General features: G+C 40.2%; 1 pseudogene; it reads left to right on the top strand.

The window, feature by feature from the left end:
* Window positions 1–12,590: 12,590 nt before the first annotated feature.
* LOC128093089 (fibroblast growth factor receptor homolog 1-like) lies at window positions 12,591–13,400 on the top strand (annotated as a pseudogene).
* The last annotated feature ends 1,858 nt before the right edge of the window (window positions 13,401–15,258 follow it).

The following is a 15,258-nucleotide window of genomic DNA, read 5'->3' as shown; positions in this document are numbered from 1 at the left end:
TTTTCAGCTTTGGCTTTTGAGTTGATTTTCAGTTTTTAAAAATGAAACCATCTGAAATTTCTGCTCTTTGAAAAAATCTCTCTAAATAAAAAAGTTTAAATTTAACACAAATCACAGTTGAATTTTGGTTTTATTTTTCAGGGACGCTGCCAGTGTTGCAAATGAGTGATAGAAAAGCTATCAATCTCTTTATCTCTGCACCAAAAACATCCGAGAGTATAGCAACCGTCACTATAGCTTGTGAAATCTCTTTTTGCGCTCGTGATTCCTAGCGATGCCATTCTCTCTCTCTATCAGTCCTCCCCTTTTCCTCGACTACGCGCTCTTACCGCTGAGTCTCTCAATCTCTCCGAAAACTGCAATGAGAGAATGCGTTTGCGAAATTGGTTTTGTGGCGGTTTTTGTGGTTAAACGCTGTTGCGGTAGGATGATCATGGAAGCGGGAATGAGAGAGAAAAGGAAAATGTCAATCGCGAGTGTGTAAACATGAAAACGTGTTCGGCTATGTTCGGCGCTGAGAGTTTCAATGCGGAAAGAAGAGTAGTTGTATTCCAGGCATGAATATTCAGGCAGGATAATTGAAGTTGCTGAGAGCTGATATTTTGATATTTTAACAACCCTGGCCGCTGAAAATATTCTTAAAAATTGGCCCTAAAATCACTGAGCAAATTTCTTTTATCAATAAACTGAAAAAGTTAAATGGATTTTGAATTTCAATCAACTAGAAGACAATATAAAAAAGTTTTTTCCGCATTGAAAATGTCAGTGAAATTCAATGTTATTTAAATATATATTTGTCAATTTTTTTTTTATTCTAATCCATGAACTTTTTGAAAGCATTTTTTGGTACGTTGAGACCACAATGCAACAATTTAAAAAAAAGTCTTCAAGTGCACCATTTGATATTAATAAATCAACGTTAAACAATGAGTTCTTAAAGCAAAATATCAATACACACAAATACTTTTTAATAAAATTAGCATTGGCTTTATCACAATAAATAAACAATTTCTTCTTTAAATAAATCTGGTCTGAAACTTAAAATAAAAAAAAAGCATACAGTGGACTCTCTGGCTGTCGATCTTCTCCTTATCAATATTGCTCCAGCTTCGTTATTCATTCTATGATTTGATAACTCCCGCTTTCGACGGTCCCTTCAATATCGAAAACGAGAAAGTCCACTATACAATAAAAGTTTCGTTATTTTTGGAAACTACTCCAAACATCAAGCTCAAAGTGCCCAGAAGACCGAATAACAAGAAATAAGTTGTTATGCAACACATGACTAAAATTACAAAGATCTTTTTACGAAGATTTTGAATTTTTTCATGACTTTATTAGGCTGTTACAAATTTTATATTAAGTTAACCACTCCTTCAAAGTTGGCCTGAAAAATCAAGGAGCAAAAAAATATAATAACTTCAAAATTGCAATAGATATTTAAGTGCTAAAATTTAAATTGATATAAAATGCATTCTCTTGCGTTTAAAATCATTTTTAAGCAAGTTTGGCTTGTTTTTTAAAAACATCTTTTGAATTTTGGAAAATTTTCGATGTTTAGTATCTTTAAAAGTTTTTTCGCTAAATTTTTTGTTTTCGTTTTTGAACTAGTGCAAAATGTATTTAAAACACTTTTGCATTCAAATGTTGAGATTGTGGCTTGTTCCAATTTTGAAATCTTTGCAAACTCAGGGTAATGTACCCTATCAATTTAAAATTTCTCTGGAAAATCGGGGATCTAAAAATAATAGTTCATGCAACAAGTTGAAAACGCATGTTAAATGAAATTTTATATCAGATATCCATATGTTGAGTAAATTCACCGTTTAAAACCAAAAAGTGTTTTTGAAAAAAAATACTTTATCATACTTCAGCACTGATATTCTATTCCATTATATTTGTTTTGGTAGAGAAAAGTATGCCGTTTCGTTGAGAATGACGGATATTAAACAGTGTCTCATTTTAAAACTTTAAAATTTTCGTTAAAATAAAAAAATGAAACCTATTCTAATCTCTTCATAACAAAATGCATAACGTTTATTTATCAGCGATTCCACGACTAATAGGAAGGATCCAAATCAAAAGTGTTCCGATTTGGCTCAAATTTGGCATGGGATTTCCTTGGCCAAAATAATATCCGTATTGTTTTTTGTTTATTACATTGCTCTTATCTTAAATATGGTGGTCCAGAAGAGTACGCAAATAATCAATTCATTAAACAAAATTTTTTAGATCAATAATACAAAAAATTGAAATGATCTCGTTTTAAATAATAAATCCTAAACTTCAAGGTAGGCCGTTTTGATTAATTTTAAGTTCTGCAGCCTAATTCGTGGAGGCGTCCTGCCGTATATTTTAGCTACAGCAGTCAAAATACCATTCAGCTGATCGATCCAAAAAGGTAGGGGGACTTTAAAGAAGAATCACCGAAAATTATTTCCCTGTGCGATTGATTTTTGGTCATCGTCAAAACCAGCTGGAAGTATATTCGCTTTTTTATTGGAAACCAATGAGGATCACACGGTGGAGAATAGTTTTATTGATGGCAGCCTCATAATTGGCACACAACAGGTGAGATAAACAAGTTATATCTATTGGGAAGGTCGGACGGATCTCAAGTTGTGTAGGCGTTAAGAATTTCTGAATCCGTCTGGCGTTCATCAGCGCTGAAAATATCCTTATCTTCTTAGTGACCGGCAATAAAATGAGTAAGTTTAACAAATATGCAGTTCCACCAATACAAAGCATGACTCATTCCGAAACTTCCCTTTCCCATGAAATACCTCCCACATCGCCAGCTGGCAGTTTTGTTCGCCATTCTCACCTCAATCTGCGGCGCAAAAAGAAGAACACATGGCAAAAATTATGCCCGGCAAAGATAAAAATTAAACAGAATAAACTTTCCGTACACAATCATAATTCAGCGATAAATAATTCATAAGATGAGATTGAGATTATGTGCTGCCGGCTTCGACCGTGGGGCCCCTGACATCCTTCCGACGACGATGCAGTCAGCAACACGATACCCGGCTCCACTGCTCCAGACGACTTGGCCGGACCACACCATATCTTCCCGTTGATGTCTGGACCAAGATATACGCCGCGGCCATGCAGAAGCTCCAGTTCCGCAACTCAAATATCCCTCTTTTTTTTGCTTTGCTGGAGAGTGTCTCTTGCCCCCAGAGGAACCTATAATTTACCCCCTTCCCAAGTCCTGCTCCATCCGCCTTCAGCAGTGGCGGCAGTAGAGGGCCCTTTTGCTATCGCAACTCCATAGATCATCTCGGTAGTGCACTCAATTTCAGTGCCGATTTCGCTTTCTTTCTCCCCTGGACACTGGTCACATTGGACGTGGAAGGTCGCCCCCTCGCTTCGATTCGATTCGGAAGAACTTCGAGTTATGGTCAATTTTGCAGACTTCCTCCTGGAAGAATTCGAATAACCCTCAAATTTCCTTGTTCTTTTTTTATTAGCTCATCGGTCATTGGACCATTGGTCATTGGTCATTGGACCATTGGTCATTGGTCATTGGTCATTGGTCATTTTCAGAAGCTTATTTTTATCTGAAAATTTGTTTTCTGTTTTTCAAGCTTCAATTGTCAATCCAAATTATTTTACAACAAAATTTGGACATCCTGTAAGGGTTGAAAAATCCAAAAAGAATCCCCAACCTTCTGCTCCCGAGCAAGAATAAGATTATCGCAGGCACAGAGTGTGAGGGCAAATTGTTAATTTATGTGCAAATGAGAGATAAAATCAGGAGAAATGTTGCCATCAGGCCTGGCAGTTGTTTCGTACGGGATCTTTACGGGACACTTCTCTCTTGAAGTTTGTTGTTTGCTTTTCTCAAAAAGATCTTCTTGTTTGTTTTGAGCTTCGATTTCTGCGCAGGGCATGTTCTCGTGTGCGTGCGTGTTTGGGGTTTGCTCGTTTGAATAAATTAATGTCAATTTTTTGATTGCTTCATAAATATCGGCTGCATTTTGTGCAAGAGTGTGGCTCACTTCCCTCAGTTGTCTGGAATGCGTCGGACATGTTTTGCTGTTTTTGTCAATGGGAAATTGATAAATAAAATAAATTGAAGGGTATTTTTAAGTTTGTTGGATGGTTCGGAAATAAAGAACTTTTTGAGAAAAAAATATGGGTGCAGGCCGAATTAAAAAAAAAAATCTGATTTTTTTTAAACAAATTTGTTTGTTGGTAATTTTTTTATATGTTAATTTGTTAATTTGTTAATTTGTTAATTTGTTAATTTGTTAATTTGTTAATTTGTTAATTTGTTAATTTGTTAATTTGTTAATTTGTTAATTTGTTAATTTGTTAATTTGTTAATTTGTTAATTTGTTAATTTGTTAATTTGTTAATTTGTTAATTTGTTAATTTGTTAATTTGTTAATTTGTTAATTTGTTAATTTGTTAATTTGTTAATTTGTTAATTTGTTAATTTGTTAATTTGTTAATTTGTTAATTTGTTAATTTGTTAATTTGTTAATTTGTTAATTTGTTAATTTGTTAATTTGTTAATTTGTTAATTTGTTAATTTGTTAATTTGTTAATTTGTTAATTTGTTAATTTGTTAATTTGTTAATTTGTTAATTTGTTAATTTGTTAATTTGTTAATTTGTTAATTTGTTAATTTGTTCATTTGTTAATTTGTTCATTTGTTAATTTGTTAATTTGTTAATTTGTTAATTTGTTCATTTGTTCATTTGTTAATTTGTTAATTTGTTAATTTGTTAATTTGTTAATTTGTTAATTTGTTAATTTCTTAATTTCTTAATTTGTTAATTTGTTAATTTGTTAATTTGTTAATTTGTTAATTTGTTAATTTGTTAATTTGTTAATTTGTTAATTTGTTAATTTGTTAATTTGTTAATTTGTTAATTTGTTAATTTGTTAATTTGTTAATTTGTTAATTTGTTAATTTGTTAATTTGTTAATTTGTTAATTTGTTAATTTGTTAATTTGTTAATTTGTTAATTTGTTAATTTGTTAATTTGTTAATTTGTTAATTTGTTAATTTGTTAATTTGTTAATTTGTTAATTTGTTAATTTGTTAATTTGTTAATTTGTTAATTTGTTAATTTGTTAATTTGTTAATTTGTTAATTTGTTAATTTGTTAATTTGTTAATTTGTTAATTTGTTAATTTGTTAATTTGTTAATTTGTTAATTTGTTAATTTGTTAATTTGTTAATTTGTTAATTTGTTAATTTGTTAATTTGTTAATCTTGTTAGAGTAATGAGAAACGCAGTGGATTAGAAATACGTCCAATCGGTAGAAGTTTATTTTAACTAATAATTGTAACCAAGCTGCCGGCACACAGTGCCTACTTGATTGCGCGCAGTCTTCAACTCAACACTCCTCCTAGACTGCTGCGGTCAAGCCTATCATCCCAGCCAGCTTCTCCGTCCTGATCCTGGCTAGTGGCTTCGTGAGAAGGTCCGCCACCATGTCCTCCGTTGGACAGTAAACGCAGCTTACCTCCCCCTTCTCGATCTGGTCCTTCGTGAAGTGGAATCGCGTGGCAATATGCTTCGTCCTGTTGCTGAACTTCTCGGCAGACAACATCTTCAGGCAGCTTTGGTTGTCTTCCTGGATAACGACTTGCTGCTCGTCGTTCAACTCTCGCAGAAGCACCTTCAGCCACAGCGCCTCCTGCACCGCTTCGGAAAGCGATACAAACTCGGCCTCGGCGGTTGAAAGCGAGACACAGCTCTGCTTCCTGCATGCCCAGCTTACAGTTCCGCCGTTGACCTTGAACACGAACCCGCTGTTAGATTTCCTGTCCTCTCGGTTCTCCGCCCAGTCGGCGTCGCAAAATCCAACGATCCCGTTGTCGGTTCCGTTCTGGCTCAGTCGCAATCGGTAATCCTTTGTTCCTTTCAGATACCTCACGACCCGCTTCAGCTCGTTCCAGTCGTCCTGCGTTGGCCTGCTGGTCTTGCGGCTCAAGATGGACACCGCCGCCGAGATGTCCGGCCTCGTGTTGACGGCAATATACAGCAGCTTCCCAACCAACTTCTGGTACTCCTTGTTGTCCGGAAGAGGCTCCTCCTTCGACTCGCGCTTGACGTACCCCGGATCCAGGGGAACAGTGGACACCTTCGCGTCCGCAAGTCCACTCGACTCGACGACCTCTCCGATGTACTTCCGTTGGCTCAGGAAGTAATCACCTTGTGCGTTCTTCTCGATCTCCATACCGAGGTAGAACCGGATGTCTCCCAGAACGCTCGTCTCGAAGTTTTGCTGCAGCGCTCCGGCCAAGGCCTCGATCATCTTCGGATCTTCGCTCGCAACAATCAAGTCGTCCACGTACACAAGAACATAGCACCAACGTCCAGCTCGTCGCTTGCGGTACAGGCACGTGTCCGCCACACATCGCTCGAATCCTTGCCGCTTCAAGGCATCGTGAAGCTTCTGATTCCAGGACCGCGCCGCCTGCTTCAGTCCGTACAGGCTCTTCTTCAGCTTGCACACTCTGCCTTTGGCGCCTTCGAATCCGCGTGGCTGACGCATGTAAATCTCCTCCTCAAGATCGCCGTACAGGAAGGCGGTCTTGATGTCGTACTGCTTCACGGTCATGCGTTTCTTCGCAGCAACAGCCATCAGCGCGCGAAAGGTCGTTTGTCGCACCACCGGCGCGAACACCTCGTCGTAGTCGGTCCCGTATTGTTGGCTGAATCCTTGTGCAACCAATCGTGCCTTGAACCGCAACACGCGACCATCCGCGTCCCGCTTGATTTTGTAGACCCATTTCGAGCCAACAGCCTTCCGACCCGGGGGCAGGTCGACGAGAGTCCACGTCTCGTTGGCCTTGATCGACTCAAGCTCGTCGACCATCGCTTGCTTCCAGCGCTCCGCGTCCGGCGACGCCATCGCCTCCGCGTAGGTCCGCGGCTCCGCAAGTGGATCGTCTCGGTGGCCAGTTGCTAGCCCTCCAAACTCAACATCGTCGGCATCATCGTATTCGCTGGAGTCGCTCGAATCGTCCTCGAGTGCCTGAGAAATGGTGGACACGGGTAGACCTTTGCCAGAAACGATAAAGTCTTTGTACTTGCCTGGAAGGATGTGCTCCCGACCGCTGCGCCCCAACACCCCTGACCCGGGTGGTTTGGAAATGTTTTGCGGAGGGAGCACGTTGGTCATGGTCGAACTACTGCTAGCTACTTGGTCATCGACCACAGCATCGGTCCTAGGCCCAGGGACCGCAGCATCCACCACAGGCTCTTCGTGGCCGTCGTCTTCGAGGACATCATCAACATCGAGAGGCTGCTCCTCCTCAACGGCATCCGGTTCCGGCGGAACCAGTCCAGGCTGCTGCGCGGCATCAACCTTCGGAGTTGTACCGAAGTCAAGGGAAATTACCTCCGGTTTCTTCTTCGTGACAGCCGCTTTCTCGCCCAAGCCTTCGTTGATGAAAGTCACTTCGCGACTCTTCAGGAAAGTCTTGCTCGCGAGGTCGTACAGGCGGTACCCCTTCGTGTCCTCTTCAAAACCAATCAGCACACACTCACGAGACTTTGAATCCCACTTCTTGCGCTTGACTTTCGGCACTTGCACCATCGCCTTCGTTCCGAACACGCGAACGTGAGAGAGATCCGGTTTCTTTCCGCTCCACATCTCCTCCGGTGTGAGACTGTGACCGCTGGTTGGCGATCGGTTCATGAGGTAAACTGCAGCATTCACCGCCTCGGCCCAAAACGGTTTCGGTAGCTTGGCCTCGAACAACATGCAGCGCCCTCGCTCGACCACTGTCCGGTTGAAGCGTTCGGCCATCCCGTTCTGCTCTGGAGTGTAGTCGTTAGTGGTCTGGTGTTGGATGCCCATCCGCTTCAAGTACTCCCGGAATCCCTTGTTGACGTACTCTTTGCCGTTGTCCGTACGCAACGTCTTCAACTTCCGGCCTGTCTGGCGCTCCGCCAGGACATGGAATTCTTTGAAGCAAGCCAGTACTTCGTCCTCCGACTTGGTCTTGAGGAAGTACACAAATGCTCGCCGGGACTTGTCGTCGATAAACGAAACGTAGTACCGACAACCACCGAGGGACGGCAACTCCATCGGACCAGCAATATCGGAATGAATTACCTCAAGCAACTCCTCGGCGCGGGAACCACTCTTGCTGAACGGCAGTCGAGCTTGTTTCCCCATCGGGCAAATCTGGCAATCGTCCATGTCGTTTCCGCTGATCTGCACACCGCTGGCTACACCGTTGGCCAGTTTCTTGATGCTGCTCACGTTCAGGTGACCCAGGCGCTTGTGCCAAGTCTCGAGAGTCTCCACGCGCGAGCACGCCAGCGCCTTGTTCTTACGCTGGTCCACCTTGAACAGGTCATCCTCGATAACACCGGTCGCAACGACGCCGCCATCAGCGTTCCGGATAATGCAGCCGTCCGCGTTGAACAGCACCGTGTTGCCCTTGCGTACGATTTGTGCGATCGACAGCAAATTTGTCGAAAGATCGGGGACAAAGTGCACATCGCTTACCGGAACAGGTTCCTCACCATTGAAACACGACGGGAAGAGCGTGGCCGTTCCGCATGCCTGGATCTCCATCGACTCCTTGTTGGCAGCTACAACCGTTCCGCTCCGGTCCCGCACGTCCTCCAGCAGCTCCAGGTTCCGCGTCATGTGCTGTGTCGCACCTGAGTCCAGGTACCAGTCGTCCGTCCCGGCCGACTTGAATGTTGACAGCACCGTGCACAACGCTTGCTTCCCGCGCACGGCATCCTTCTCGGGGCAGTGCTTCGCAATGTGGCCAATTTTGTTGCACTTCCGGCACCGTGGGCCACGTTCCTCCGGCAAACTTTTTCGCGATCCGTGGTTGCTACGAGAGCCGCTCGCTGTTTGGTCGTCGCCATGGAAACCGCCCGCTGTTTGGGTGTTGCGTCGGTAACCACCTGGCTTGTTGACTCGCCGCTTAGCAACGAATGTTTTTTCACCTGGCAACAGCTCGTCCTCCTCCTGCAGCAGAATCGTCTTCACGGAGTCCCCCGTGATCGCTATTCCGGAGTTCTTGAGCGCCATTACCATGGGCTTGAACCGGTCCGGCAGCCCCGCCAACAGCAACGCTCCTACGAACCTGTCTGGAATCGGGAATCCGATGCTTTTCAGCTGGTGGCACGCCGAGATGATCTGGTTCGCGTAGATTTCCATCGTTCCGCAGCTGTCCAGATCGGTCCTGATGAGCTTGTGCAGCAATCCGACCTCCCGCGTGAGTCCGCTCTCCTCGAACGCGTTGACCAGATTCTTCCAAGCTTCTTGCGCCGTCTTCGCTTCGCGAACGTGGTAGTAGTTTACCGGTTCCAGGAACTGGATGATCTTCCCTCGCGCAAGCTTGCTCTTGGCCGGGTCGACGGCTTCCACCGTTCCATCCGCCTTCACCTTCGGTTCGACGGCATCCCACAGGTCTTCAACTTCCAGATGGGTTTGGACCGCAAACTTCCAATCGGCCCAGTTCTCCCGACCGACCAGCCGTTCGATCCCGTAATTCCGATCGGACATCTTCCGTTAGTCTTCACGCACGTCCGGGCTCATAACCTCTTGTAAGAGTAATGAGAAACGCAGTGGATTAGAAATACGTCCAATCGGTAGAAGTTTATTTTAACTAATAATTGTAACCAAGCTGCCGGCACACAGTGCCTACTTGATTGCGCGCAGTCTTCAACTCAACAGTTAATTTGTTAATTTGTTAATTTGTTAATTTGTTAATTTGTTAATTTGTTCATTTGTTAATTTGTTCATTTGTTAATTTGTTAATTTGTTAATTTGTTAATTTGTTCATTTGTTCATTTGTTAATTTGTTAATTTGTTAATTTGTTAATTTGTTAATTTGTTAATTTGTTAATTTGTTAATTTGTTAATTTCTTAATTTGTTAATTTGTTAATTTGTTAATTTGTTAATTTGTTAATTTGTTAATTTGTTAATTTGTTAATTTGTTAATTTGTTAATTTGTTAATTTGTTAATTTGTTAATTTGTTAATTTGTTAATTTGTTAATTTGTTAATTTGTTAATTTGTTAATTTGTTAATTTGTTAATTTGTTAATTTGTTAATTTGTTAATTTGTTAATTTGTTAATTTGTTAATTTGTTAATTTGTTAATTTGCTAATTTGTTAATTTGTTAATTTGTTAATTTGTTAATTTGTTAATTTGTTAATTTGTTAATTTGTTAATTTGTAAATTTGTAAATTTGTTAATTTGTTAATTTGTTAATTTGTTAATTTGTTTATTTGTTAATTTGTTAATTTGTTAATTTGTTAATTTGTTAATTTGTTAATTTGTTAATTTGTTAATTTGTTAATTTGTTTATTTGTTAATTTGTTAATTTGTTAATTTGTTAATTTGTTTATTTGTTAATTTGTTAATTTGTTAATTTGTTAATTTGTTAATTTGTTAATTTGTTAATTTGTTAATTTGTTAATTTGTTAATTTGTTAATTTGTTAATTTGTTAATTTGTTAATTTGTTAATTTGTTAATTTGTTAATTTGTTAATTTGTTAATTTGTTAATTTGTTAATTTGTTAATTTGTTAATTTGTTAATTTGTTAATTTGTTAATTTGTTTATTTGTTAATTTGTTAATTTGTTAATTTGTTAATTTGTTAATTTGTTAATTTGTTAATTTGTTAATTTGTTAATTTGTTAATTTGTTAATTTGTTAATTTGTTAATTTGTTAATTTGTTAATTTGTTAATTTGTTAATTTGTTAATTTGTTAATTTGTTAATTTGTTCATTTGTTAATTTGTTAATTTGTTAATTTTTATTTTTTTAAATTTGTTATATTTATGTTGGAGACCACAACATTCAGTATGAGTCGAATTTTTTTGTGACAAATTAATTTTTGGAGCTGAATGACCTCAGTGAGGAAGGCAAATAGTATTTTTTGCACCAAAACGATTATTCAAATATCAAAATTTCAATTTATGTAAGGAAACCCCCATTTGAAGAGTGTTCCAACGAATGATAAGAAAACGATAACTGGAATGAATAATTTGTTTGTTAAGCAATGCACCCTTTATGGAATTTCGTTATCAGTTTTATTTTGACCGCCAATTGAGGCAGCTCGTGATTCTTATGCGTTCTTCAAGCCGCAGAAATTATGTGAAAAATTAGCTTGAGTGAGATTTTTGAATATAGTTTTTGTCAAATAGTAACATTTCGTTATTGTAGGTAATTAGCAGTCAATATTGTGCTAAAACTATGAAGGTCAATTCATTCTTCACCGTTATCACAACACTTATTCTGGAAGGGACATCAACCGTCATCGCCGATCAAACTATGCCCGGAATGGTGCTGCGGGAGATTAAAAGTTCTACCGATTTGGTCCGGCTGCCGTGCAACATTTCGGAAGCAGACTCCTATCGGTGGAACAGATTCTTTGCAGCGCTTCAGTCAAATGGATTCGAGAGCAAGAACCACTCACTCGTCATAGATCAGGTGTCGTACAAGGACAGTGGGCTGTACGGCTGCACGGGCTGCAACGGTAGTAGTTGTGATAGCTTTAATGTGACTCTTGAAGTTCTGCACACAATCAGTGAGGAATCTATGCTGAACAAGACAGTGCTGGTGGATGGAGAGGTTGAATTTGATTGTAGTTTGAGATTTGAACCAATATTTTCTTATAAAGTTGAATTTTACAAATGTCTTGTTATCGATAGACATGATTTGAAGCTTTTGTCAAATTTAACAAAGTTACATTCGAATTTTAAAAAGTCGTTGAAACTAGAAAACGTTCAGTTTGAAAATAGTGGCTGGTACTCTTGTGTGATTAATCATATGGAGTCCTTCAATTTTGATAACTCAGAAGTGTTTTATAATATTAATAATTACGTAGCCTTTAAGGCAGCTTATCTTCAAGTGCTGGAAAGCCCTAAGCAGTTTGAAATTAATCAGCCACATTCACAGACCACACCCAAAGTCGTTGGAATCGTTTCTGGTGTTTTCATATTTTTAGTATTGTTAGCAGCGCTCACCTACAAACAACTTAAACAGAAGAAAAACGTTTCTTAATCCACCATTAAGTGGGTTGTGCCTTCCTCACATTTACAAAGTAATAATGAAAATAAGTTTATGAAAAATATACCTGATAAAGACTTTTCCAGAAAACATGCAGACTCTCATTTGAAGCAATGTGGCAACCGGGCGTTTCGCATCTGGCGCGACTCTCGCACGTAAACAGAAAGACCCGGCCTTTTGAGGTTAGCAAAAAATCACCCTTTTTTGTAGAATAAAATTTAATAGGGTCTTAGGGGACCCCAAAACGAACAGAATAAAGTGGATCTGGCCAACATCGGTTCAGCCAGTTCTGAGATAATCGTGTGGAAAAAAAATCATGTCTACACACATCCCCACAGACATTTGTTCAGAATTTGATTCTGAGTCGATAGGTATACGTGAAGGTCGTATTTAAGAAGTTCATTTTTCGAGTGAGCAAGCCGAGAAAAACGCGTGTCAAATTTGTTCCGCCCATAAGGCTATGTGTTAGAATTTCACGAAAATGTGAATTTTCTCCGGATTTCTAGAACAAAGTACTACATTTTATTGGTTTTTCTGATAGTTTACATGATTTTGAACCAAACTGACGAAATTACATATGGGACGGACAAGCTTCGAGCGGCAGTGCTCAGTATGGTCCACTGTACGTCATTATGGAGTTTGCAGTTCATGGAAACTTGAAAGACTTTTTGCGTGGACATATGTTGAAAATCGAAGACGATCTTCATGAAGCAAAGACTCTGAAAATAAAGCAGCTTGTAGCGTTTGGACTGCAAATTGCTGCCGGAATGCAGTACCTTTCATCGCTGAAGTTCATTCATCGAGATTTGGCGGCAAGGAACATCTTGGTCAGTGAGGGGTTTACCATGAAGATTACCGATTTCGGACTGGCTCGGGATGTCCACAACCAAGATTACTACCGAAAAAAGACCTCCGGAAAGTTACCCATTCGTTAGATGGCCCCGGAATCGCTGGAGGAACGATTCTTCGACACCAAAACCGACGTTTGGTCGTTTGGAGTACTGCTGTGGGAGATTATTACCTTTGGACGTACTCTGTATGGACCGGCCTTCAGCTGGGAACACTTGCTAGAATTTTTGAAGCAAGGTAATCGATTGGAGAAGCCGGAGAACTGTCCCGATGGGCTTTACAATATTATGAGGGAATGCTGGCAGTTTGAAGCCCGCGAGCGACCAACGTTTGACCAGCTTAGAGCGAGTATAGATCGCTTGATCGATAACTTCGAAGAATCTTCCGGATATTGTACTCTTGTAGACTCAGAATCGGTAGTTTAGTTTTGATCTGTAGAATAAATCATAACTCAAAATCAACGATTTTACACTCAACTTCACCAACCAGAAGAAGCTGTGCAAATTTTCTGCCGCGACCAAGATTATGACCACTCTCCCCATTTCCAAAAATAACTTCCTGAAGGGAGACCTCAAACCGTCGTCCCACATTGCCCAGAAGTCCACCAAACTACCGCGTAAGACAATGTAACACATCCTCCCCGGGAGAAGTTCGTTCTGCCTTCTGTCTTGATTATGCTTATTTTATGGCTCATACCACGTCCAATTTTCTTCCCGTCTCGTGGGTCAGCCTCTGAAGACTTTCGTCGGTTCTCCAACCCGGCAATAACTTGCGCCAAAATATGCCCTCGCTCGCCAGACTTCGACGACTACGGGAATTTCAAACCGTCAAGCAAAGAAGCGGAATATGATAATTATTTTATTTCTGCTCTTTGGCCCCGATCAGAACGCTATTGCAATAAATTAATTAGCCAAATAGGTTTTCGGGAGTTGGCCCAAGTCGTTGACCGGAGCGGCCAGGCCCGTCGCTGCTATAAAGTCCAAATATTTGTGATGACAGCTGATGAAACCCAAACCACCCCCGGACGACGCTGGACGTGGACGTGGCCGTTGGGTTCTGGTCCGGATGGTCACTTGAAAGCCGAGAGAAACTCATTAACGTGGAATAACAAACCGAAATTGCGTGTGCCAACATGGGTCGTTTAGCTTTGGCTAAACCTGCTGGTGGAATGAGAAGTTCAAGTGTTTATCAATTAGTTATGAAAGCATTCTTGATTAAAATGTGTTTTGAAGAGTTTTCAAACTGTAGAAAACGAGCCAAAATTTGAAGTTTGCTGAAAAAAAGCCAATATTGAAGGGGGCATAAACTTTGAACAATATTTGCAACGGCCTAATCGATGAATAGAATGAAATTAGGACCGAATTCTAAACGTGCCAAACCTGCCTAATTTTTGAACTCGCAATAAAATTTAAAAATTATTGGGAAATTTTGAAATCAAAGTAGCCTTTAATAATACTATAATACTTTTTATGGACATTTTAAAATGCTCAGCTTGGTCCAATTTTAAAAATTGGATAAGTTTTTATATATTCCTATTAAAAAAAATCATTGCGAAAAAACCAATTTTTGCTTCTTTTACCACCAAAGATCGATCGTTTTTGCCCAAAAACCCACAGTCACAACCGTGTTCCCACATGGCTCTGCACAGACCCAATCAAAGCCAATACCCAAATCAACCATCCCAAACTCCTCAAAAAAAAAAACGGTGGAAAAACAAATGTGAAAATTAATTAAGAAATAAACGATTGACACCGATAAGGCCCATAAAATAGCCAAAGTAATTGTTGGCGGCGACGGCGGCGGGGGCATAATTCAAAAGTGGCTCAGTTTGCGTGATTTTTGGACTCCTTCTTGGCTCGAGATCATTACCGACGCGTCACGCGGCGTTTCTGGCGGCCACCCCCCGGTGCGAATCGACAGCCTCGTTGAGGAATCGCACGATGAGCTGCTGCCTGATGCCTGATGATGAGTTCGATTCGATTCGGTGTGCCTCGTTATGGCAGTTTTGTGATGATGATGAGTTGGTGGCTGAGAAACAAACTGCGATATGCTAATATTGGACGGACGTGGCGTGTGCGATTGATGAGCGACCGTCCCGGGGAAGCTGTGTGTGAAGGAAAAGATGACCGTTGACCGGGATGTGAGTGTGGCAGATGGGCATAATTTACTGCTGATCAAAGTGGGGGTAATTGTGGGAAATCACACCGATGGGAAAATATGGGTTATGGGGATCTATATTAAACATGAACTAATAAGCTTGGATGATTCATAATGATATCTTGGAAGCATGAATAAAGAAGTCTTCTAGTCATTAAAGTTAACGTTGAACATTAAAATATCAGTTATTAACATTCAGTTATGAACCGCGGAACGATTACCACTTTGCATATA

Source organism: Culex pipiens, chromosome 2, assembly GCF_016801865.2.
Source record: "Culex pipiens pallens isolate TS chromosome 2, TS_CPP_V2, whole genome shotgun sequence".
NCBI lineage: Eukaryota > Metazoa > Arthropoda > Insecta > Diptera > Culicidae > Culex > Culex pipiens.
Note: the sequence above shows the minus strand (reverse complement) of the source record. Positions and strands in the feature narration are given on the sequence as shown.